At 46.8% G+C, this 26,429-nt stretch overlaps 2 long non-coding RNA genes across 2 annotated transcripts; both read left to right on the forward strand.

Annotated features, from left to right (window-relative positions):
- Positions 1 to 1,310: 1,310 nt before the first annotated feature.
- LOC121133467 lies at positions 1,311 to 22,523 on the forward strand. The gene is made up of 7 exons (XR_005870314.1): positions 1,311 to 1,383; positions 1,985 to 2,170; positions 3,504 to 3,604; positions 8,335 to 8,553; positions 15,684 to 15,824; positions 18,457 to 18,567; positions 21,267 to 22,523. It is a non-coding gene; the product is annotated as an uncharacterized LOC121133467 (long non-coding RNA).
- A 72-nt stretch (positions 22,524 to 22,595) lies between these two features.
- Positions 22,596 to 25,948, forward strand: LOC121133465. Its single transcript, XR_005870313.1, has 3 exons — positions 22,596 to 23,207; positions 23,393 to 23,479; positions 25,514 to 25,948. It is a non-coding gene; the product is annotated as an uncharacterized LOC121133465 (long non-coding RNA).
- Positions 25,949 to 26,429: the final 481 nt, after the last annotated feature.

The raw sequence follows: 26,429 nt of genomic DNA on the forward strand, positions 1-26,429 counted from the left end.
ATTATTTGGGAGTTGGCAGCTCAAAGAAAAGTCTGTTTACACCCTCCCACATCAATCTAATTAAGAAGTGCTCTGCAGGCTTCTTAGCTTGATCTTATGGAGGCATTTTCTTAATTGAGGCTCCCTCCTCTCTGATGACTTAAGCTTGTGTCAAGTTGACCTGAAGCTAGCCAGCACAACACTTCACCCCTTTCTCTATTTCTTACTTCAGCCTTGTCTTTGACAATGTTTCCTGAACTTTGTTGAGAATGACACAGATCTCAGGACTTTTAAATAGTCTCTACATAGCATATGTGTATTGGTCATAGCTCTGTAAAGGAACAGAGCTACTAAAATGAACATATACATTAAAAGTGGGTTTTTAGATTGGCTTTCAGATGCCATGCTGGTGACTCAAAATTATGGCTATCTCATACTGAGAGGCCAAAAAATCCAATAGTGGTTCAGTCCATGAGGCTGGGTGTCTCAGAATTCTCAGTCTGATTCTAGAGGCCTGAGAGAGACCTGGAGGATTCCAGGAGAGCCAGTGGTTTTCAATATAGATTGGAATCCCAAGGAAGTGGGTTCTAGTATCAGTAAAGGATTTGATGAACTTGCCAGTGACAGTAGGAGCAAGCATGCCTTTTTTTTCCTGGACTTCTGGCAGGAAGTGATGCTCAGATTTAGTGTGGGTCTTCCTGTCTCAAATGATATGACCAAGAAAATCCTCACGAGATTTTTCTGGTTGGTTTCAGATGCAGATCACCTGACAACTGAAACTAGCTATCACAGTAGGGTCTTTAGTTCTAGTATATTCTGGTCCATTTCTGAGACATTGTTGGTATAACTCTGGTGGTGTGGTGTATTTTGCACAGTATGATTGTAGAGGGTTCATAGACAAACAGATATGATATGTACACATGTACTGATGATCTATGTATATGTGTGTTTTTAAAAAGGGGGGAATGGAAACCTCATGTTTTGTGTCCCAGTACTTTTCTAGTTCTACCCTAGGTTGAAAAAGCAAGAAACACTAATTTGGCTCCCAGCCAATGCTTCCAGTCCTGTGGAACCATGCTGCAGTTTTGAATGCCTTCTGGCAGTTAAGGGCTTGGAAGAGCAGAAACAGAATGTGAGCTCTGAGGATCTGCATAGAGATGGCTGTCTCCAGCCACCTGCTCTTTCCAGATGAAAAGCCCCAGGCCTAGAGATAGCACGGGTCTTCTCAGCATGTGCAGGTCCCACACTGGATCCTGTCCTTCTAAGGCTATTATGCTTCTCTGAAGTACAGACATTGTATGGTTCTCTGTCTATTGAACTCATGTTACTATTGTTTCAGAACCTCTGTGATGGTCAAAGAAGCATGCAAGGCTCCAGGGGAAAGAGGATAAAGGGATGAATAAGGTACAGCCCCTCATCCTTAACTGATTCAGTTTAGGGAGGAATACAAATGTATCAGCATCGAGTGAGAAGACGAGGCAGAAGGCATCAAGGGTCACACGACATGCATGAGGGGACCTGCTGTATTGAAGAAGAGAGAAACCAAGGAAAGAGGCAGTATAGTTTGGAAGAAAGCATATATAGGAGTTTGAGAGTCTTCTTGTGAATACCTCTTTGCCTTGGGCAACACGACTGGGATTTGAGAAGGCTTGGTAGAAGGATCTCATCTGCCTCCAGGGAGACCCGTAAGGCCTGCTAACTTGGACATTATCCATGCTGTTTGGCCATTATCATGGTTGAGATTAACAAGCTAGTGCTGAGGAAAAGTCAGGGAAGGGGAGTGGGGAAGTGGGGGATGGATTCTCAAAGTCAATGAGTCAGCATCTCAGCAGGTAGCACTCCACCACCCAGGCCTTTATTTCTAGCTCCCTAGGTAATTCTGAGCATCAGCTGGGCGTTTTAGAGGTGAAGAAGTGGATGCTATAGGAGGGTCATGGGGTTGCTGGCTGAACTCTGCTGTTGAAGTTTCTGAGGGATGGTCACACATATGACTCATACTGTACAGACGATGAGATCTGGAGAAGGAGGAACACAGGCCCTGCAGCTTGCTGGCGATGGCATCCTCATACTTCAAGCCTGCACCTCTTATCCAGGGAAGACCCAGCTCCATTCAGCACATCATTCCTGTTGTTGCTTTCCATAGACACTATGGAGAAAAGACTCACTCTACCTGTGGCTGCTTCCCTCACTGGTAAGCAGGGAGGTCCAGGCGTTTTGAAGAGTATCCATTAGGAAGCTGATAACACACAGTGCTACTTGGGTTTCTTCTTGCTTTGTATCAAACACATGGGGCTGGGATGCAGGGATAAAATGGTGATGGTAGAAAGGATGTTCCCAGTCTGACATCTATTCTTGGGGATGGGTGTGTGAGCAGGTGGGCAGGACTCAACAACTAATGACTTAAGGGTTGGAAGGAAGGGCTTTGGAGAATCATGCCAGTAGGTGCCAGTTGGATGTGTTCAAGACGAGTCTAGATGGAAGGGCAGCCAGCAGCCAACCTGCCTCATTTCTCTTTGGTTTCTGAGCTACAGTTAAGGCATTGCTTGTTACTTCAGTCCTTGCCTTGAGCTAGACTTATGTATTTTTTGTGTACAATGCCTGAGACTCTATACTGCTTCTGGAAAAAAATGTCCGTGTTTAATGTCCTATATAATGTATCTGGGCGTGGGAAGATGACTCAATTAGTAAGGCGCTTGCCATGCAAGCAAGAGGACCCGAGTTTGGACTCCCAGTATTCACATAATAAATCAGATACAGAGGCATATGCCTGCAATTCCAGAGCTGGGGAGACAAGTCAGTGTAGCTGAATTGGTGAGCTCTAGATTCAGTGAGAGACCCTGTTTCAGAAAATAAGATGGGAAAACCAATATGGGGACTTGAATAAGAATAGCCCCCAAAGACACATGTATTTGAATGTTTAGTCATCAAGGGATGGCATTATTTGAAATGATTAGAAGGATTAGGAGGTATGGCATTGTTGGAGTAGGTGTGGCTTTGTTGGAGAAAGTGTGTCATTGGGGATGGGCTATGAGATTTTAAAAGCCCATATGTGGCTAAGCATGTCTATCTCTCCCTCTTTCTGCTGGTGGATGAAGATGTAACTCTCCTCAATATCTCACTCAGAACCAAGCATGCAACAGGCCCTTGATAAACATTTGTTGTCACAGAGATCAGCTTGCTGATGGGAGAAACCCTTGACTGGTCAGTCCTATGAGAGGCAGGTTCTTATCTAGCTCTGTTCCAATACTCTGGTGATCATGGGGAAGTCACTTTTTTCTGTCTGTCATCTCTACAATGATGACAGACAGGACAGTACTGCCATTGTGTTGTTTCTTAGCCTTCCAAGTTTCTCAGGTGGGATGATCAATTTGGCTTTAGATCTGTCATTTATGAGGGTTACCACTATGGAAATCTGTGCCTCCTGGGAAATATGGGAGGCATGTCATGCTTTCAGAAGTCTTGACTCACTAGGCATTCTGTTTTGTTCATAGGAGGGATAACTTCCATTTTCTTTGGCTCAACAGAACAGAAGGTCTATTCAGAGATAATTGGAGGCATCACCAGCCCCAACTCATCCAGAGTTAGTACACATGGACCCCAGGACTACAGGTGAAAGAAGGAAAAGGTACTGATGTAGGGAAGGAGGTGTCTCATTTATGGGAGGGGGTGTGTGTGGATTAGATCTGGCCTTGTGTGGACAGAGGGACTAGGTTAGAGATCTCAGGAGGACTTGATGACTTCCAAGGTCAACCATTGTGTGAGCTTGGGGATAGAGAAACTTCTTTGCTGGCTTCCCCACAGCTTGGATAGTGGTGTTTATGAGACTGCTGATTTCCAGTGAACACTTGCTGGCAGTCAGTCCTGGCCACCGGGGAGGTTCCAGAAAGATCTAGAATATTGAGGAGAAGCCCACCTGGTTGGCAACTCACTCTGAGCATCCTACAGCATTCCCCAGGCCTCGCTACAGAGGGTCTGGAGGACCCAGCTGTCCCTTCCAAGATGTTCCATCCTGCTTTCCCCTTTCCCCACCAGTGTAGGGCTCATCCTCTCTTGGCTTTGTGGCTCGGGAGGGACCCAGCCCCAATCATCTCAGCTCCGAGAGAGAAGGAAGAACATCTGTTAACACAAATGCTTCTCTAATTTCTTTTTAAATCTCACTCAGCATCTGCGTTAAACAAGGCTGATCGGCTTGTACAATATTTAATTTTGGAACCATTTCAAAAGGCGCTTGTGAGAGGGGGGCAACAGGGAGATCAGCAGCCTCCCAAATCTTTAATAGCGCACTGGTTAGGAGCTTCCGCTGGGCTCCATCCTAATCACGCAGAGGAGAAGAAGCAGAGGCAGAATTTCTTAATAACAGATACCTTCGCAGCACCTCATTAAATCACTGCATTTGAGACACACAGCAGGACACTCGGGTGAATAAATAGTGCAATCTCCCAGTCTGAAGCATTCTCACATTTGAGTTATTTCTCCTGCATGTGATCAGTTCTTTTTCTTTCTATTTTTTTTAATTCTACAGATGATTTTAGCTGATGAATTCAATTAACTAAGATGTAAGAGGCCTGGTTGTAAAGAATCTTTCTCTTCTCTTCCCTTTCCATGCCTTCCTCCCTGCACTCCGTAGCCATAGACCCTTACCTGGGGGCACTGCTACAATGCTGCCCTCAACCCTACTAAATGGAAGGTGGAAGAGGGAGGGATGAAGAGAAGGAGGGAGAGGGACAGAGAGGAGCGGTATGTAGGGAGGGATCTGCAGGTTGCTGTGAAAATAAGACCTTCCCTCCAGATGCTATTGGGAGGGCAGCTGATGGATCTGGGTGGGAAAAGCAAGCAGACACAATAGTGTAGAAGAAGCAGGTCCCTGGCACTTGTAGATGCAGATCCCTTACTGCCCGCAGCCACACCCATCTCAGTTGGATCTGCAGCAGAGCAAGGCAGCAGAAGCAATTATCAATTTTTTGAGATGCACCTGCATGCTTCCTGACTACCTACTGTGCACCAGTCACTGGGAAATATGCCGAGTTAATGCTCCCATAAAAAAAGCTAAATCAATACTCATGTATGGAATCCTCAAAAACATAATAATAAAGAAGCTGGAGATAGAATTGCCTCAATAGTTAGGAGCACTCACTGCTCTTGTAGAGGACCGTGATTTGGTCCCCAACACCCACATGGTGCCTCACAACTGTTTCTAATGCTGTTTCCAAGGGATCCTCTTCTGACCTCTTGGGATCCTACCCGCATGTGATGTACAGACATACACTCACACACACACACATACACATACAAAATACAAACAAAATCTAAACCAAAACGTCTATTCTTGGCCTTACACTCTGGGTAAATGCACCAACATATTTGCAACCGTGCATCAAGTTCTGTTGAAGAGGAAACAAGCCGGACTGTGTGCAGTTCAAAGACATCTTTTGTTTGTCCCCAGTGCAGCTGGCTGCACATTCTTGCTTTGTTTGTTTGTAGAATCAGATACTGTAATGCAGTACTTTGGAAACTGTGGTTTACAACCTGTAGTGGGTCTTGAAAGTAGGTTAGAAGAGACCCTAAGTTGCCCATGCTTAAAATTTGATTTGGGGAAATATCTATTTTTCAAGTACTTAATTAGCGTATTTTTTCAAGTCTCAATACATGGGCAGTTATTTTTTCTTACTTGCATAAATAAATACCACTTGGGGGAAAAGTGGAATGGAATAGGTAAGGCAGGATAGAATGGGAGGGGATACGACAGAGGAGACTATGAGACATAGGAAGAGACGAGAAGCAGAGAAGAAGGTAGATAGATAGGAGGAGAGGGGAGGGCGTGGGAGAGCAGAAAGAGAAGAGGAGAAAATGGAGGTGGGGAGGGAGAGAAGAGGAGGAAGGGAAAGGAGGGCAGGGGATAGGAGGTGAGAGAAGAGGGGGCCACCAGCTTACACTGCAAACTGTTAGTGTCTTACAGTTTTGCATATTGGAGTGTGATGTAAAATGCATCTCCCTCCGTAGGTTCCACTTTGGGTGCAGAGGCACATAGCTTCGTGCCTCCACAGAGCATCCCTATGCATACTCTTCACATTGGTGAAGAGTGCAGCACAGCTTTGAGCCTGCATGCTGAGTCTGAGGCCCTCCCAGCCACGTCTCCATGCAACCTTGGTGTTAGCATTCAGTGGCTGTCATGTGACCCCAAGTAGCTGTTGCTGTCCCTGGGGTCTGCAGATGGCAGACCCTGCATTCCTCCAGTTCTGACTTTCCCCAACTGTTTTGATTTTAGCTTTCTCTTTAGTGAGCTCATCACATTCTTCCAACAATGAATTTCTTACCAGTTACAATTGCTTTCTTTGCTGGAAACCAAGAACTCAGACTTCTGAGCTGAGAAATCAGGAGGCTTCATATAAAACCTTGAACCTCTAGTTTCCGTGGCAGAGGGGAATGAAAGCTCTAGTCATAGGGCTATTTCCCCAGGGAAAGCCCAAGATGTCTGAGAATTTCCTGTGCCTGCCAAAGCTTTTCTGGCAAACTGGGTGCCTTGGAACAACAGAAACAATGAAACAAAACCAGAAATGGATTCCCTCTTAGGTCTACAGGCCCCAAGTCCAAACTCTACTAGGGTCCCTTGCTTCTTCTGGGCTCTCAGGGAAAGTGTGCCACTCCCTGCTCTCATCCTACTTCCAGAGACTCCCAGCATACCTTGGCTTGTGGCCACATCACTTCAGTCTTCAGCCTTCTCTTCTGTGTGTCCACATTAACCCTTCCTTACCTCTCCTGTGAGGTACTGAGATGATCTTTGAGGCCGCACTGATAGCCAAGGTGACCCATCATCTCAGGATCCTTCACCCAAGGGCATCTCAGTTCTAGATATTGGAGATGAGTTTCCCAAGCTCACTCAGTCTGCTGCCTCCATTATTACAGCCTCCAGGGGCTACTGCTGTGGGCCTTCCTGACCTTCATTTAGGGAACACCAGCTCTAGGCCCAGGCAGTGGGTGAGGTTGTTGTGCAAAGCTAATTCTCCACCCAGGCAGCCCTGTGTCCCTGAACACGGCAGCCTTTCAGGAACAGGAGGTGGAGAAGGCTTCACAGTCTGGTAGAATTCCCTAGGGGGACTTCTGGGCTTTAGATGAGCAGGGAGGGGGTAGGTTGAGGACCAGTTGCTTCTTGGTATGTACTGTCATATGTCACAGTAATGGCTGACTCAGCAGAGGAAAAAATAATAATAAGACAATCAACACTTGTCCTAATATGAAGTTCTCATATTATTGGGTGGGGATGGGGAGGGGGGCAAAATCATTCAGTCTAAGTCAGATCTCGTATTCAGGATTGAGAGAAGTAGCCCAGGAGGTGGGAATATAAATAATAGGGGGGAGTGGGTGGATGAAGAAACTTCTCTGAGTGCCACCTGACATTTGAGATTTAATCCAGGCCCTAAAAGAAGTTAGAGAGGGATCCGTATGTGTTTTTCTGGATGGGACTGAACATGCACAAAGACCCCCGAGGCCATTGAAAGCTCTTTGCATTCAGGGAGTAACCAGTACGTCAGCATAGTTGGGGAGGGGTAGCCTAATGGGCAAGTTGCAAAGGACAAGGTCTCAGGTGCTGTTATAGTCTTGCTAGGGACTCAGTAAGAGTATAGGGTCAAGTACATGCTCCTGAAGAAGTCTTTTAAGCAGAGGTTTATAAATAGAGATGAGGAAGAGGTTTCCTTTTGACTAATCTCTGAGTGAAGCTCGGTGTTTTAGTTATGAGTACAGTCTCTCTCCACAACATCTAACCCACAGCAATTTCGTGAGCAACTGTGACTTTGTCACCAATAGAAATCACGGGTATTTTTACACAGTGTCACAGTTATTAAGGTTATCTTGAAATATTGTTTTCTCTCTGCACTACTTCAAAATTATGTAATTAGACCTGCCACCAGTACTTATTATTTAATGTGTTAATAAAAAGCTCATATATTACTATATCTCAAATTAGTTTTTAAAAAATATTTTCATAACTGCACTTCAATAAAATTTATTTCCTATGTAATCCTATGTGTTTTATTTTATACCTTGAGAGGCAGTATTCTGGGCAGGAGTCCAAAGGCTTCTGCAGGCTGCCCAAGGAGTCTGTGGTGCATGCCCTAGCGAAGGCCTTTGCCTAAAGCCTCTGGAGAACTGTCCTGCTTCACCTGTTGGAGCATCTTCAGCCACCCCTGGACCCTATCCCAGTGTCTCTGTATATCACTGGTGCTGAGCCGCAGAGGGCTCCTCCAGACAGCAAACTCTGTGGCCACGAGCTTTTGCAAGTGTTGGCGCCTCTGCCTCCCACACCCCTGCCCTTTCCTGAGTTCCCTAATGTCTCCGCTTTGCTGTCTGTTCCTCCAGGAAACCTCCCTGACCACCTCCCTGTACGGTGGGACTTAACAGTGCTCAGGTGAACCCTGGGCTCGTCCGCCTTCCCCACCGACTGGAGTGTGACCAAGGTCAGAGTCCGCCGTGCTCAGTCCAAGTGCCTGGATGAAACAGATAGTTCCAGTTGTCACAAAGTTTTTCTGGAGTGTGTCACCTCCCTGGAACCTACGACAGCTTCAGCGTGGAGTTGGGGTTAGTTACATCGTGTAAACGAAGAAGGATCAGGCAGGGGCAGAAGGACTTGGAGACTGGGCACCAGGGAGAGCCCTCTTGGAAGCCAGGACACTAGGAAGCCGAGGCTACACAGAGGGCAGGTGGGGCCAGTGGGCATGCAGAGTAGGTATGACCTTGTTGACAGGAACGGAGATGCTCAAAAGGAACAAGTGTGCCCTGTTAGACCATTGAGACTAGATCCCACACTGGAATTTCACCATATGGAAGAAGTCAGAGGCTGGGACCCTGGGAAGAGATGTCATAGATCTGACACCTTACAGGACAGAATGGAGCTGAGGTAGTGATGGGTTAGTGACAGGCAGGACCACTCTTTGACCAGAACTGCTGATCTATGTGTATTCCTTGCCTTTTGTTTAAACCTGTACCTCATATTAGAACCTTGGCGATGGTGGTGGTGATGTGTGTGTGTCTGTCTGTGTGTGTGTGTGTGTGTGTGTGTGTGTGTGTCTGTCTGTCTGTGGTCTGAATCTCTTTGTTCCTCTTCCCAGTGTGACCACACCAAATAAATCTTTTTATTTATTTTTATTTTTTGCATTTCACTACTTCTTGTATCTTTAATTGGCCTCCTGGGTATAGGTAGCCAAGCCTGATTTCTTGGGGCTTCCAGAACCCAGGCTGTGATTCAAACAACTCTAGTTATATTAAGGGAGGGCAGAATGGAGAACTCCAACTATCTCTCCATGCTCTCTTAGACCCTGTGCTCCACTCTGGACCGGCCAGAAGGACGGTGCTCTGTCCAGGCCAGCTTCTTCTCCAGAGAGCTCACTCATCTTTCCGAGTCCCCATTGCAGATGCCAGCCTTTTATTTTTTTAAAGTCTGTAGTCCTGTGTGGCACTGAGGCCAGTTATTTGACTTCTCTGATCTCAGTTTCTTCATCTGCTGCCATAAAAAAGCATGCCACGGAAGTCAAATGGGTTATTAGCATTAAGAGCCTTGTGCCTGGGAGGTGCCGGCCACTGCTTTTTCTTGTCCCCTCCCCAGGTGTCCCGAGAGGACCGCCAACTGGCAGGTGTGATTAGAGCCCTGCTCATGTCTCTGTTAACATGGCACATCTGTAATCACCTCTTCTTTAGGCCGTTCCGTCCCCAGGCACACGTGCTTTCTTGCTGTTCTGCTGGCCTTCCCCTTGCTAAGTCCCCCGTGCCTCTCTGCCATAAATCTTTCAGCATCTTCTTCATAAGCAATAAGGCTGCAGGCCAGGCCTGGCATCCATATCAAAGGGTTTCTCAGGAGCTGAAGATGAAGCTATGGTCTTCAGAGGCAGCAAAGCGGCCTCTCCATTTGCTTGTGCCTTTGGAGGCCAAGGCCTGGGGCCACCTGTCTTTATCTGGGTTGGCTCTCTGGGCAAAGAGTTAATGAGAACAAGTGGGCTTTCTCTACACAGTCTGAGAAGGGGGCCTAGGATGGAGGCTCGGTTTGCACAGAGTACCATGGGGGTAGGCATTTGCCCACCTCAGTTGCTCCCTGCTCTGCATGAGAGGTGCCGCTAGGCCCCATTTCACAGACTACAAGGCTGAGGCTCAGGAGGACAGAGGGGTTTCTTCAGGTCCCAGAGCTTGTGAGGAGCACAGCTGGGAGTCAACTCGGTGGTGGTCTGCCTCCAAAGCCTTCATTCTTCTCACCAAGGCCCTCAGTCTGCACAACTCCTCACCCCAGTCAGCGAGAAGGGACAGGAAGTAGCACACCCTGTGGCAGGTATGCAAAGACTTGCAGGGTGGCATGTATTCCAGGTTGCACATGAGAGACAGAGAAAGGATTCCAGGAAGGCTGCTTCAAGGGCATAAGTGAGGGATGATGGGAGACCCAAGCATAGCGGTCCAGGATCAGGGAGGCCACTAGGGCACTAACTGGGACATTAGCATAAAACTAGCACCTGCTCTCTGACTGTTCAAGATGCTGTTGATGTCTGGTGTGCCCAGAGCTTCAGGGAAGAAACCGCACGTGTGTGTGTGTGTGTGTGTGTGTGTGTGTGTGTGTGTGTGTGTGTGTGCTTTTCATAGAAGCCTGGGAAAGAGCCTTGGTACATTTGACTGGAAATGTGGTTGTCAGTCCTTATCAGTGTGCTCACTCTCCTCAGCTCCCCCGAATCCTTCATCTTCTTATCCCATGAGACGCTCAGGTCTCTGTAGGCTTCTTATTGGTTTGTATCCCATCAGGCCCTCGGTCAGCCTGAACTCTGGAGCCAGACTCTACCACACTCACTTCAGGCTGTGGCTACTCAGTTGCTTGAATCACTGTGCCAGTGTCACAGCCTCTGTCCTGTGCCCTCCCGTGTGCACTGGGCTCTAGCCCTCTGGCCTCGTCTGTTCCTGGTCTTTCTGTCGCTACTTTTGCTCTGCCTGTCTTTCTCCTGGAACACTTTCCCTGGTTTCTTATGTGCCCACCTCCTTCTCCTTTTCTTCTCCAGAGCTCCACGTAGGCATCCCTGAAAGAAATGCTGCCTCTTCCTGCACCCTGGCTCTGTGGCCCCACAAGCTGTTGCATTTCTTCTCTGGTCTCCTCTTTGAGTATGCGTACATGCCTTAGACACGATGGATCCAACATTCTCCTATTGAATGGTGCTGTGGAGCCAGGTCTTGTGGTGCAGGCCTGTCATGCTAGTTATCCAGGAGGCTGAGGCAGGAAAATGGCAAGTTCAAGGCCTGCTTGAGATACACAGCAAGTTCAAGACCAGCCTGGGTGAAATTACAAGACCCTGTCTCAAAATAAATTGTAAAAATTAATAAGTAACTAAATAATAGGAAACTGTAAAGGATATAGCTCTGTCATAGAATGCTTGCTTAGCAAGAATGAGGCTCAAACTTCTGTTCCTGGAAGCATGCACACATGTGAACTTACATACACATGCACATAGAAACACACACACACAGATATATACACATGGCACATACACACATGTACATACATGCACACACCTATGAACATGTACACATGAGCACTCATGCACATACCCCCATACTTACAGTCACAAAAAGCATACATGTGCACCCACTCATGAAGGACCCACACACACACACACATGGACATATATACACAAAGTGAAACTCATAACTTTATTTCTTCAAGCAAATGCTTAACAATTTCTTTTAGTTGCATGTCCTTTCAAGTGCACTCTCACTGTCAACATCTAAACTCATCCTCAGAGCAACTCTAATAAGTGCTTACTAGGTTATCCCAATTTACAGATGGAGAGAGGGACCACTGGGAGCATGTCACATTTGTTGAAGGGAATGTGACTGACTCTTGGTAGGCGGCAGAGACTCTGGCTCCGGATTCTGGTATCTGATTCTGCAGGCTTCCTTCCGCTCTCCTTTGGATCAGATGTGGGCATGATGAGTGTCCTGGGTACACTGAAAGCCTGTCAGAGTGACAGGCTTGGCCTAGCTGTTGGTTGGGAAGCCTCAGTCTCATTGACCTTCTCCCTCACTCAGGGACTGTTGACCTGAAAAGAACTGCCATGGCAAGCAGATGGTAGGCCTGGATTCCCAGCCCTAGAGGGCAGTGAGGTGAATGGGATGCAGTCATACTGAGGGGGCTCACTCACTCCTTCCATTTCCCCCCTCCCTCTTCTTCTCTCCCCTCTCCTCCTTCCATTTTAAGGCCAGACAAGCACTCTACCACTGAACTACACTCCCAATCCCCCTCCCTACTTTAAATCTTGGTACAGGGGCTCACTAAGCTTCTAAGATGGCCTTGAACTCAACCTTTAGCCGCTGCAGGACTTGAACCTGAAACCCTCCTTCCTCCGCCATTGGTGTAGCTAGATGAGAACACAGGTCTGCATTACCAGACCTGTCTCCGGTGTGGCTTTCCGGCTCCTCATATATAGTGCTTCCATCTCCACCATAACCCAGGATGGTTCCATTGACCTCCTTTGGATGCCGGTGAGAACCGGTGAGTGGAACTCCTATAGTACAGTATCTTCAACATTTGTTGAAGATTTGTTTTTCGAACACCATATGAAATTGTTTCCATGTTTATTTCATTTATTCTTCCCAATAATCCATCTGTTTAGAGATGGGACAGCTAAGGCTCAAGATGTTACAGTTGTCAAATGTCACATCGTTTTCAATAATGTCACTAGGCTGGGTCTTTGGATGTTTCTTAGTCCTGTGTACTTGCTGCAGGATCCCACTCTTGGTCCAGTCAATAGATGGAACTGTTACTATTAGGGACTGGAGCCAGCCCAGCAAGGCAGCTTTGCCCTGCTTAGTCTATCCCCGTGGGCTGGAACTTTCGATCTTGGAAATGTATTACTTATGGTATGGTATGGTTGAAATGGAGACTGGCACTGGATTGGGGGATGGCCATAGCACCAGGAAGAAGTTACTTTCTGTCCCTGAGCACCTGGGCTGGAGGCAGAGCCCTGGGCCACTTGTGCCTGCAGTACCCACTCTGACATCCTGATGGATGGGATTTGACAGTGTCCTCATTCCCTCCCAGCACAGGGAATCCAACCCCTGACCAGCTGGGGACTGAGTCCAGGTGAGCTACAGGCCTCAGGCAACAACAGATATTTTGTGCAAACAATGCCTCCTCCCCTGGGGCTCTATCTCTCTGGGCAGTACTCTGAAATAAATGACAGCATAGTGCTCAGAGCCAGTGGGACCCACAGGAGCAATCTGCCCAAGGCGGCCCTAGCTATGACCCCCAAGCCAGTCTAATCCAGCTGTGTCATGCTCACATCAACTCAGTGAGCTCTCTACAGAGCTGTGTAGGACCAAGGGAACTATTGGGAAACAGAGAATCTTTGACAGCCCACCTGTAATATTGAGCTGATAGAAGGCTGTCCTGGCTTTGGGTTCATTGCCTATTGTACTATCATAGATTACTCACTTCTTCCAAGGACTTACAAAAATCTGTTGGTGCAAGGGTATCACCTCAGAGACTGGCTAGTGTAACAGACTCATCAGGTGCCAAGAGGCACTGCTGTGTGAATTTGGGTACTCACAGTTTTGTGGGCTTCACCAGTAGATGAAGTACAAACAAGGGTCTACTCTTAGGAGACAGAGTCCTGTGTCAGGATATACTGTTTGAGGAACACAAAATAGGAGGCATCATCTTCTACTTAGCCCCTTGGGCAAGCCCCCCTGAAGTCTGAAGTATTAATAACAATATGCAGACACCTAATACAATCTCAGCCCAAAAAGAAGTGCAAAGCCTCAACATGGTGCATGAGTGATGTGATCACTGCAAATTTCAGTAGCTACAGGTCTCCCTTCCCCGCCATGTGATGGCTGTGATAGGTCCTCCCCATGTGATGGCTGTGATAGGTCCTCCCCATGTGATGGCTGTGATAGGTCCTCCCCATGTGATGGCTGTGATAGGTCCTCCCCATGTGATGGCTGTGATAGGTCCTCCCCATGTGATGGCTGTGATAGGTCCTCCCCATGTGATGGCTGTGATAGGTCCTCCCCATGTGATGGCTGTGATAGGTCCTCCCCATGTGATGGCTGTGATAGGTCCTCCCCATGTGATGGCTGTGATAGGTCCTCCCCATGTGATGGCTGTGATAGGTCCTCCCCATGTGATGGCTGTGATAGGTCCTTCTGGACTGGCTTGCTAATCTGAGTTCTCTTCAGTCTCTTCTGACTGGGAAGCTACCACTCATTTCATTGTTGTCATTGTAAAGGGAGCCTCCCCAGTGACTTTCTTTGACCTATTGGACTGGGGTAGGGCCTCCTCCTAGACTGTCACAACAGTCACTTGTCTATATAGTTGTCATTGATTATTTGTATATGTCACTCTTTTTTTTGCCTCAACTGCAAGTGCCATAGGGGCTGTGACTATTTTGTTTACTAGTGTATGCATGTGTATATGTCTAGCATCCAAACTATGCCTGCCACATGTAGATACTCAAAGTACATATTTGTTACATGATTGAAAGGGTCTCCTTTCTATGGGAAACTTGGGGGAAGATTAACAAATTCTTCCTAAAGGATGGCTTCCATGTAGGACAAAACCTACCACTGGCCCCTATGCTGTAGTGGCAACCCTCCGATGGGGTCCTGTGTTGAATGTGACTCTTGGTTCATTCTCCTTGTCCCCAAAGGATCTCGAGTCAAATGCCAAACTCTGTCATGCACACTCTCCATCTTTCTCTAGTCCCTTGCTTTTGTCTCCCTCCCCAGCATGGTCCTGGGAAAGAATGTTCTAGCTTCCAGTGCTCCAGGCTCAGAAAAACCAAACATCAGCACCATCTCGACTTTTATTTTTAACTGACAGTTGATCTTGCTCTTAGCGATTTATTTCCAGTGTAGTACTTTTTGAGCCAGTGCTAATTTGCTTGCCCAACTCTGCCCTCTGGGAGCTGTAAGTCTTAGGTAATATCTTCAACACAGAGATTTGTCTATCTGGCCCCTTTTTGTCGCCTGTGGAAAAGTGATAGGAACCACCTCCTCCCTGAATAGGATCAGGCCTGTAATTCCATTGACCTTCCTTGATTGTGATCCCTGGCTCAGCTCTTATCACTTTCAACTTCATCACCAATCTAACTTATATTATTACTGCTAATATACTCTGTACTTCATTTTTCCAAATAACATTTGTTGGGCACTGGCTTGGGTAAGTGCATGGTTCTAGAAGCTGGAAGGAAGAGTTAAATAGGGTCTGGAATCCAAGATAAGCAGACTTTTCCTTGACTCAAAGTCATAGTCAAGAAAGAAGAAAAAGATTATCTTTTGGTGTGTGTGTGTGTGTGTATGTGCAGGCTTGTGCATGAAGAGGTAAAGAGTCAATATTACATGTCTTCCTCTATCACTTCTCTACTTCATTATGTTGAAACAGAGTCTTTTACTCAAGCCAGAGATCCCAATTTCAACTAGACTGCCTGACAAGCAAGTCCCCAGAATTTGTCTCCACTCTCCAGTGTGGGGGTTACAGTTATATATCCCTGTACCCAACTTTTATGTGGGTACTGAGGACCCAAACTCAGGCTTTCATGCTTGTTTGCATAAAAAAAGCATTTTCTTCATGAAGCCATCTTCCCTGCCCCATGGGAAAAGATTTTAAGATGCATGTTTGCAAATACTATCTGGTCTTGAAAGGAGAGTCTGTGTTTCAACTTCTGCCCTTGCTCCTTGCCAAGGTGTCCCAGCTCCTCAGCCCAACTCATATGAATGAAACAAGAGGAGAATCCCAGACCTGCAAGCAAGTCCACCAGTAGCCCAGACACATCCTCCTAGAGAAGCAGGGAAGGAAGTATCTTTCAGCTCTGTCTAATTACAAGGTGTGTGATTGGGCCTCCCTCATGGTTAATTTGCTTTGTGCCTTTATCGCCAGCAGAAGACAGATGATTCACAGAGGGTATTCCATATAGACCTGCCAGTAATTGCCGTTATGACTTCATGAGCCTTTTATGGGCCTTGCTGGGAAAGGTGCTTTCTTTTTTCTTTTCCTTCTCCATCTTCAGACGGCAAGTAATCAACTTTTGGGGAGCAGGAGGAATGTCAAGTTCAGGGTCTAGGTAAGGCAATACCAACAATGGCCATCACTGACCATTAGCTCTGAGGCTGAGCCAAAGACACAGGACAAGAAGGAATGAAGACAAGGTGACTGGCCGAAGGGAACATAAAGTGTGTGGTCCCCAACAGTGATTAATAGACACATCATCAAAATTTTAAGATGAATAAATGTTTCTTTTCAGCAGATTTACTTTCTCAATGATGCTTGGCTGAGATTAATGATAATGGGAGTTTCTGTTTCCAAGTTCACACAGACTGCTCTGCTGGGAGAGTTGGGGTGAGGAGGTGGGTGTGGGTGGATAGGGAGGAAACATATGATGGCCCACAAGACTATTATATGAGAGAATGGCCACAAGAACACTACATTCGGTTATCATGTGGTTCCTATGCATGCAAGAACTAGATATTTGTTTAAATAGAAGAAGATTGTATTCTGTTCCAGTGAGGCCCTGGTGCTGGCTCATACCAGCTTGTGAAAACAAATTTGTTGAAATTTTTAGAAATTTGTTAGCTCCTTTACAGCGTGTCACTAAGATGAAAACAGCTGGCGTGGGATTTTTACACCATAGTCATGGGCAGACCCTACACTGCAGAGCGCCGCCCTCACCCCTGGCTGGTCGATAAGCATTCTTTGGCATATCGTTATAGCCATTCATATAGTGTTCCAATGGGATTGAAGGACCATTTAACAGGACAAATAGAATTTTGTTAATCATTCACTACATACGAAGGACTGTCCAGGCATTTTTGTTCTACTTTTACCTCCTCCTAATTCAGTTCTAGAGCCCAACACCATATGCAGAATGTGGCACATTAGAGCCACATGGGATATTAGCTAATATCCACATACCCTTTTTTAGAGATAAGAAAACTTGAGAGCCAGAGATGGGAGACAGCTTGGCTGAGGTCAGAGACCTGGGGTTAGCAGCCCCTGACAGGTCTTTTGCATCCCCAAAAGTGTCTGACCTCCACCCTTTGCTGTTTGGGTATACTGTTCTATACCATACCTCACCTAGAGGCAGGCAGGAGCTGAACACAAAGAAGAGAGTTCCCAGCCCAAGTGTGTGGAGTGAGCCTGGGGCGTGGCTGCATGCTCTCTTCCCCGGGGTGCTTCTGGCTGTGTGATTGGGATTTGACTGTTCCCTGGTGCTCAAGCTCCATGCAGAGTCTGGACTCCTTCTACTCTGCCATTGTCTGAGGATCCCACTGGAAGCAATTCAGGCTTCATTCAGCAGCAGCCATTTGGAATAACAAGAAAAAATAAATAAAACTAAAAACCCAAACCCGAGCTCAGGAACCTCGATGAAGCGGGGAGGGGCAGCTAGCTGGACTGAAACAAGCACAGCCAAATCATTAACCCAGAGAGTTCATAGCTGGCTGCAAGGGGGTGCAGGGTGAACCCATCCTGGACCAGGCTTAGGGAAACAGCTCTACCCAGGAGCCGAGGCTCGAAGTTTGCTTTGATGATTGCTTTTGGTGTGGAAAAAGGGGGTTTGAGTTAAGAAAGAGGCTCCAGATGAAAATCCCCTCAACTCTTAAATATATAGGTATATTCTAATGTAGACAGTGGTCTAATACGGTAAACAGTTCAGTGTAGACTATAGGATCAGACAGTCCCAAGGCTGAAGAGGCCTGCCAGATGCTTTCTCCGCTCCAGGCATCAGTTGGATGGTGTCCTCAAGACAGGTGGTGGGCGCAGGGCCAGTCCCCTGCCTCCTGGCATCAGTAAAGTCACCTCTTAAGACTGAGTTTTCTGTTCAGCTAAGGGAGAGTTTTTCAGACCTTGTGATCCTTTCTAACTCTGACTTCTTAGACCCTAAAGGGAGCATTACACACACACACACATACACACACACACACACACACACACACAAACACACATACATACACACACACTAATAAACAGGGAAAGCTTTCAAAAATCTCATTCAAGTTGTTTCTGGATTTGTCTATTAGTGAGATTTGTTTCTTTGTATGTGCTAATTGGTCTTGGCATTAATTAATCTGATTTCATTATATTCCCTTTAATTTGTCAAGATATCATTTCGTTATTGGGTGACGGAACACTTTGGAGGATTGTTAGATTCGGAATGTATTTTTTTCCCCGTCTTTGAAAGTTCCTGGAGAAAAGTCGTTATCAATTAAGTTAATTTGCATACACATTAGGTTAATCGTTTTAGTTTAGCCAAATTTGTGAAAATTTACATAGCAAATTGACCCTCCACATTTCACTTAAACATATGTAGCACACAGCATAGTACATTTTGAGTTGCTAATGAAACTGAGGTTATTTTACACGCTTCTTTTAGTAAAAGAGGTCTAATTAGACCAAGTAATTTTTTATTTCATCCGTAATTGCAAAACAAATAAGCTTCTCTGCATTTTTTTTCCTCCTAGCGTCGGCATCACACGGACAGGGACGTTAATAGGGAAGTCATGTTTTCCTAATTAAGCCCGGTTTGATTCCTGCTCACTGTTGCGACGTCAGCCTTCTGAGCTTCCTCCTAGGTAGGTGATCCTCTGCCAGAAGCTCGAAGCCTCCTGGTATACCTATTAATAGAAGACTCCCCCACATGGAGCCAACTGAATTAAAAAATGTAACTAGAAAAGCAGGGTGGGAATTCTGACAGATTTTTTTTTAATATACCAGAGAAGAGAAAGTTGAATTGAAACTGGGGGTCTTGTTTCTTTCCATCAGGGGAAGAAAGGAGAGAAAAATAGCTTTTGTTCTCCCCCAGAAAAGAAGTTGGCGTAACACATTGGTGGTGTTTCCAAAGTGACTCCAGGGGCTAGCTCATTCAGTGCCGGAAAACTGGCTGCGGTCCCTGCTCCAGGACTGCCGAGCGGCAGAAAGCGTCTGGTATTTTGGGTTGATCATGAAATCTCAGATCTGGGATCTGAGTATTTGCTGGAGGGAGATGGAGGGGAACCTCTTGGGGGGTGTGGGTGTCAATGATAAAGATACATGGGGGGAATGCTGGTAGAGCCCAGTGGAAGCTACACTTTTACCAATTCTCTTGACTGCATCAAGAAGACCTTGACCATTGCTGTGTTAGCTTTGTGCTTTTCTTCTGGCACTTCTGATTTTACTGAGTTGTCAAGGATAAAGGACTAGAGTAGAGAAAGGCTGGGTGGTAGAAGGACCCAGCAGGGGCTCTGTGCCTTGTATATGGAGTCAGGAGACACGGGTTCCAGCTCTGGCTCACGGCCACAGTTATTCATATGGCTATGCATATCATCAGGGGCCTGAGTATATAAGTATACACTCATCCTCTTTGAAGCTGGGCTGTTCTGTGACTTGTTCAGGCCAACAGAATACCCTGTGATGTGTTAGTTCCAAACCTAGTCCTCAAAGGCCCACCTACTTCTATTCACATTGTCGGAATCCTGCTGCCCTCCAGACCAGCCTGCTGGATGATATAGTGGGAAACACATGGTCCAATTGTCCCTAATGCCTAATTGACAGCCAGTTGAACCCTAGAAGCAGACCCACCTCGCTGACCTGCAGGTGGCCACAAATTGCACGAGGGATCCCAGCTGAGCTCAGGCTGAATTCCCAATCTATAGATCGTGAGCTAAATAAATGGAGTTGCTTTTAGGTGCTGAGCTCTGGAGTTATTCACTAAGCAGCAGTATCTAACTGGATCAGTCATTACCCAGTCAGGTGTCCTTGGGAAATCCTCTCTGGGTCCCAGCTCTAGCCTCCTCACCTGAAGAACCAGTTAGCATCCATGTGTCTGAGTTTCCTTCCAGCTTCATAAGGTTCCCAATTGCCATCTTGTTTAATCAAGAGAGCGGACATTTTCCCATAAAGGACACCAGGCAGGGCTTGGTAGGCAGCCACAGGGCACACAAAAGGAAGAGTTTATTGGCTCCTCTAGATGCAGAGGAGAACATACTCGAAAGAAGGGGCAAGAGTGTCTCTGTCTTGGGGCAGAGAAGAGGAGTGGGAAACTGATGGTTTCTACCATGGGATGTGATGAGGAGAGTGGGCATGGGTTCTCATGTGAGCTTTGTGGAGATAGAGTTACTGAAAGCCAGCAGAAAAGTGAACTTCATCAAGGTAGGACACAGCCGGCAGGAACCCCCAAAGGATAATAGCCACTGGAAATGTGGTCAGGGGTGTTTAACGGACTTTGTCAACTTTGTTTCAACACCATACATGCAATTATGTATGGTATTTATGACCTCACATACAATGCCTGCAGTGAGCTCTTAACCTCTTTTTACCAGTCAAGAATATGCTAAAAGTCACCCACTGACAAATAGAAAACATGCATACTGTGCAATATTATCTGCCCTTAAAAAAGACAGAAATGTTGAAAAGGATTGCAAACACGCTAAGTGAAAGACATCAGGACACAAAAGATCACATACTATGTGAATCCATTCATATGAAAGTCCAGGATAGGGGATTGCATAGAAATATAAAGTAGATTCATAGTTGCCCACACCTCGGATTGGGGCATGGTAGCTAATCTATGTGGAGTTTCTTTTTGGGTGATGAAATGTTCCCAAACTTTAAAATTTGATGGTTATATAAACATTAAAGTAATTGAATTATAATGTTTAGCATATGAATTACATCTCAGTAAAGCTTTGACAGCACAATTAGGAGAGCAGTGGTTAAGAGCAAGAGGTGTGGTCTCAGTTTCCACAATCTCCCTGATGCTTGTGAAAAAAACCAGTGATGATCAACTCTTCTTTACAGCAAAAAGAATTCGACAAATGATTTGTAGACATTAACCTTTTTGTTGGTATCTTCATTTTGACATAGGGTCTCTAATAGCCTAGGCTGGCCTCAAATTTACTTTGTAGCAGAGGCTGGCTACAAACTACTAATCTTCTGGCCTCTGCATCCCAGGGATGAGCTAACCACTGTACATCACCAAGTTCAGGTGCAAAGTTTAGCATGTTGTTTTTTTTGCAACATGTTACTTCTGCCAACACCTGTGTGATGGGATTCTTCTAGAAACATCAATGGAGTTCCTGCTATAGGGCTCAGCTAATGGGTTGGAATCCTGGTGTTGTCACAAACTAAACACGAGTCTGAGCACACCTGCTACCTTGGGTTTCTGAGGACAAATGTGGTCCCAAAGTGTTTCTGCCAGGCCCATGCTCATGTGTGGCCTGGCCCCACCATCTCTGCTGGCTGTGTTCTTCTTCTACTCAGAAAGCATCTGTCACGTCTCTCATTTCTCTCTCAGGTTCCCTGAAGCTAACCCAGAGAGGGGTAGACAGCCACTTGAACACAGACATACGTGTCAAGAGCTTGAGCCCGAGACATCGCCCTTGACTCGGAAGTCTAGGTGCATCCCTGTGAGGAGGGAGTAACACTGAGCTGTGGGTTGAGCTGGGAGCTGTGTGTGACTAGGAACAAGGAGACATGCTCATTTATCCATCTGAGGATGAGTTTTGTTTTGACGTTCTATCCTGTTCTCTTCCAGCCCTCACCCACTGCTTGGTTGCGTTCTTTCTCCCCTGGCCCTTCGCCTACCCTGGTATATCTTGGTGCTGGCGCCACCAGATTTCATATACTCACTGTATCTATTTTCTATAACTGTCTGCCTTGTGGACGGACAGGGCTCCGCATTCGCCTTTGTATCCACTCGCTGCCTCGCAGGCTACCTTGAGTACATATTCCTAGTGAGTGAGGAATTTCTGAATAAAGGGGATTCATGCTACCATGGTATAGCCCTCTCTGTGTGAACGCAGAGCTGGCCTGAGGTGGCAGAATCCTGTGTGAGGGTAACACCTGTGAGTAGACATATAGCAAGAGGGAGTGGATGCCGTGTGGCTGGTGGAGAACTCTCCCCCTCTGCTAAGGCGTTTGACATTCACGTGTGCATCTTTTTAAAACCCTGCTAGCCAAGCAAGCTTGTCTGAGACTGTGTGCTTCCTGCTACAGGCGGAACCTCCACCCTCCAACTCTAGGCAAAGGTGGCATTGTCTAAAATTTTCCATTAACAGCAAGGTCAGTAGGATAGGGTGAACATGGACTTGGCAGATCAGAGCATTGGCCTTGCCTCTCCCATGACAAGCTGTGAGAACCCCAGAAACGGCATTTCAGGTATTTGCACCTGAGTTTTCACAGAAGTGAAATGAGAGCACGAATGACAAGATGAAGCAGGTTAAGAAGGTAGAAGTTACCAGAGGAAGCAAACATGAGGGTTCATTGTAGGACCTGCCCTTGCATCATTGAGGACCAGTCGGGGTAGGGTGTCATTGCCTATTCCCATGGGACCTTGCCACCTGTCCCTCTGTTGATGATCTAGGAACCAAGTAGAAAACATCTTTTCTGAATGAGGCTGACAGTTCACCAGGCATGAAAACCTACCCAGTTGTGACTCAGAGTTTTGGAGGCACAGATAGAATTAAGGAAATGTTAATGTATTCCTATGGTTTTGCCTCCTGCCTACACAGGCAGAAACAGCAAGGAGGGAGGCTGGAGTGGAAGAGGGGACCAGGAGACAGGGAGATGAGCTGATGGGCTCTGGGGGGGGGCGGGAGGATGGGTGGGGACTGTGGAGTCTCAAGGCTGCCTGCCTGCCGCAGCTGGGCCTGGGAACCCCAGGGGACAGGGAGGGATGTGCTGGCATCTGGTCTCTGCCAAGTGAGTCTGCCGCCCAGAATGTACTATCAGCTTGGTCACAGGGCTAGAACAAGCAGGGACCCTGGGGTGCATGTGTGCCCACGTGGGAAACTGCAGAGGTAGGGGAATATGAGCCAGATAACCCAAAGCTGTCTATTTTAGCCTTGGTGATGTGGCTTGTCAGTGGCAAACAGCCACTTAGAATCAATGTCTTTCCCAAACGAGGTCCCTCAATATTGTATGCTTAATATGCTCTGTCTATCTGTGCGTTTACTCAGAGAGCTGCCTCCCCAGGGCACAGCAACCAGTATGCTACCTCAGCATGGAATAATTCCCCTGGGAGGCTGCCTCCTTTCCCTCCTTCCTGCAGGGCCTCTAGGACTGAGCCCCGAGGGGCTGGGATGACTGGCTGCCAGTTTGACGGGTGTATGTGGCGGTACCTTGAATCACTGCTGCTGTTACTTCTCTTTTTGTCACTGAATGCAGTATCTGTTGCAGCATTTGCACAGCACCAGCCAGTTTGTCAAGATGGAGACCCAAAATGGAGACCCTATAGGTAAAGGGTGATTATTCTCATCCCTCAGGTTCACTTGCAATCGAGGTCTGTGACCCTTCCCTCAGGTCCCTTCTCCAGTCCCTTTGGGATGTGGGAGGTACTCAGTAAATGTCTTGATAGAAAAAGATGCTGATAATAATAGCCAATCAAGATTCAGGGATGGTATCTGTTGAATTCAATTTCAGGGTGACAACTGTTCCCTTGAACACAGCTGGGAATGCATGCTGCTTGAAGTTTTGGGAATGGAGGCTGCAAGGCTGGCTTCCTGGCAGGTATGCATGTGGGTGGCACTGGGGACACTGAGTAAGGTTTGCTTTAAGGAGACTCTTTTATTCTCCCTCTTGTCTGATACCCCTGGGTTCATCCCACGTGTCACATAAGGGCTTAGTACAGAGTTGGTGTATCCCTGCTTTTCTTGTTGCTGTGGTCAAAGACCCACTGAGAAGCTGCATAAGGAAGGATGTGTTTATTTTGTTTTCAACGTGATGGCGTGTAATCTTCCATGGTGGAAAGTCATGGGGAGGGAGTGCTAGGTGGATGGTCACATCACATCTACAGACAAGAAGTGGAGTATAGACCAGAAGGAGAGCCAAGCTATCTAAGCTCAAGGCTTTCCCCTAGTAACCCACTTCTCCAGGGAGGCTTCACTTACTCAAGGTTCCATAGCCTCCTAAAACAGCGCCACTAGCTGGGGACCAAATGTGTCTCTGTGCCAGACATTTTACATTCAAATCACTTATAGTCAGTGATTCTACAAAAGGAGAGAAAAAGTCAGTGAGACAGTTGGAAGCCTGGGTGAGGAGGCCCAGCCAGGAGCAAGCATCAGGCAGGACTTTGAGGATCGGGAGGGGTGGGGCGGGGGTAGAATGGATGTTCTCCTCTGCTTCGGTGGGCTGGAAAGCCTTTTGAACATGACTTGCCAGGAAAAGTAATGGCTGTCTCCTGCTTCCTTTGCCCACTCCTCCCCTTCTCAGGTCTTGAATGTTTTAAATGCCAGTCTTCATGGTTTGATGGAGAATTTTACACTAATGCAGAGTATTACCTAGTTAATTTGACTAGAATAGATTGTGATTTTACACGGTGAAGCTGTGGCCTCCTGAGTTAACAGTTCCATTATCGTGGACTGGGCAGCCTACTCTCCTGGAACCCGAGAGCTCAGAGTATCAGGAAATGGGATTCTGAGAACACTCGGGGAGGCTGAAGAACAAGGGGTGTGGGGGGGTGTAGGGACCAGGAAAGCATCCATTCTTCAGCCATCCATTACTTATTCATGTTCTTTATGTCATTTATCATTTCTTAAGCTCACTCACTTCATTATTTCACCCAATAAGTGTCTATCATGGGTCCAAGAGATGCCAGACCCAGTGCTGGATCCTAGGTGACAAGATGCTTAAGCTTCAGAGGTTGGTCCCTGCCAGGGAAGAATTGCAAACAGCCAAGCAAACCACAGTGAGCCAAACGTGATTGCAAAGCACCACTAATGGACCACAGAGGAGGGTCTAGTTACATAAGAGGATACAGTGGCCTCTGGGAGGGACCTGACTGACCCCTCAAGGATACCCAGAGGGGTAACAACTCTATACAAAGAAATTGTAATTTACCATCATCCTAAAGAGATGTAGGGAAGGGCTCTGCTTTTGCTGCCCCTCCCACTTCCCGTGCTCAACACTCTAGTCAACGGAGGGAGAGAGAGAAGCAAAGCATGTCTTATCTTGAGGGCTTTTTCTCTCCCTTCCAAAGCCAGGTGAAGCAGTGGGACTCTGAGGAGATTATTTATGGGGATCAGGAATGCCTTTGAGAAGGAAGGGTGACATCTCACTTCAGAGCCAAACAAAACACTCCTGTGACTACAGTTGAGGATAGTGTAGGGTTTGCGGGGGGAGGGGAGCCTGGCTTGTGTCTTTTGCTTGCTTCTTCCTTGGCAGTTTCCAAATGGGAGAAAGGGTGATGGGCAAAGACTTGTAAAAACAACTTGACCTACGGTAACAGAATGTAGTGAGTCTGGAAAGAGAGAGTACAGCAATGCCCTTCAATCCCGATTTCCTCCAGTTCTGGGTACCACAGATAACCCAGACTTCTGCTGAATCTGAAACAGCAAAAGAACAGAATGTGAGGAACAGCTTGGGGCTGTCCAGCAGAGCACATATAAACAGGAAATCTCTCTGTTTAAGGGGCTGGAGGTAGACTTAGGCAAGGGGCTCAGGCGGCTGTGGCTGACCTATGATGACATTATCCTCAGTGTCACATAGGACAAGAGCAGCTGGACACATATTTAAGACCATCTATCATATGTATCTCATTCACAGAGATTGTCACATGGGTAGTGTGCTACCTTCAGGACGTGGAACCAGGCTAGGCCCACTGGAGGCTTCTGCGGGTGACTGAGCCGTCTTTTACCTACAACGACTCCAGCTGTCTCCCATTCTTGCCCTTTCAACCAGAGGATCCAGAGCCAAGAAAGTGATGAGAAGGCGATGAGAAACTGAAAGTTGCCTGCCTGTGAGGTTGTAATAAGGGTTCTCAAAGACGTACAGCTAGAAAAATCTATTTCTAAGTCCCACTGAATATAAGCTGTGCTAGTCACTTTTTCATTGCCATGACAAATATCTACGAGAAACTTTGTAAACATAGGAGAGCTTTGCTTTGGCTCACAGAGTCAGAGATTTCAACCCTTGTCCGGCCTGTTCTACTGCTGTCTGTGGTCCTGTGGTAACACAGAGCAATATGGTGGCAAGAACATACGATGGAGAAAGTTGTTCACTTCCTTGTAGCCAGGAAACGGAGAGAGACAGCAAAGAGCCTGGGATGAGACAACACTTAAATCTGTGATTCTCAGCCTGTGAGTCGTGACACCTTGGGAGGGGGCATCGAACGATCCTCTCACAGATATTTATACTGCGCGTCATAACAGTGGCAAAATTACACTTATGAAGTAGCAATGAAAACAATTTTATGGTTGGGAGGAACATGAGGAACTGTATTAAAGGGTTCCAGCATTAGGAAGGTTGAGAACCACTGACTTAAAGGAATAATACCCTTAATGACCCAGTAATCCCTTCAACTAGGCCCTACTTCCCACCATCTCCTAATAATGCCATTGTGAATCTATGAGCAGATGAACCCATTGATAAGGTCATAGCCCTCATGATCCAATTACCACTCGGCGGTTGAAGCCACTATCTAGGGACTAAGCCTGCAGCCCACACCATGTGTGGGCATGTT

This window comes from Mesocricetus auratus, unplaced genomic scaffold (genome assembly GCF_017639785.1).
Source record: "Mesocricetus auratus isolate SY011 unplaced genomic scaffold, BCM_Maur_2.0 Super-Scaffold_100022, whole genome shotgun sequence".
NCBI lineage: Eukaryota > Metazoa > Chordata > Mammalia > Rodentia > Cricetidae > Mesocricetus > Mesocricetus auratus.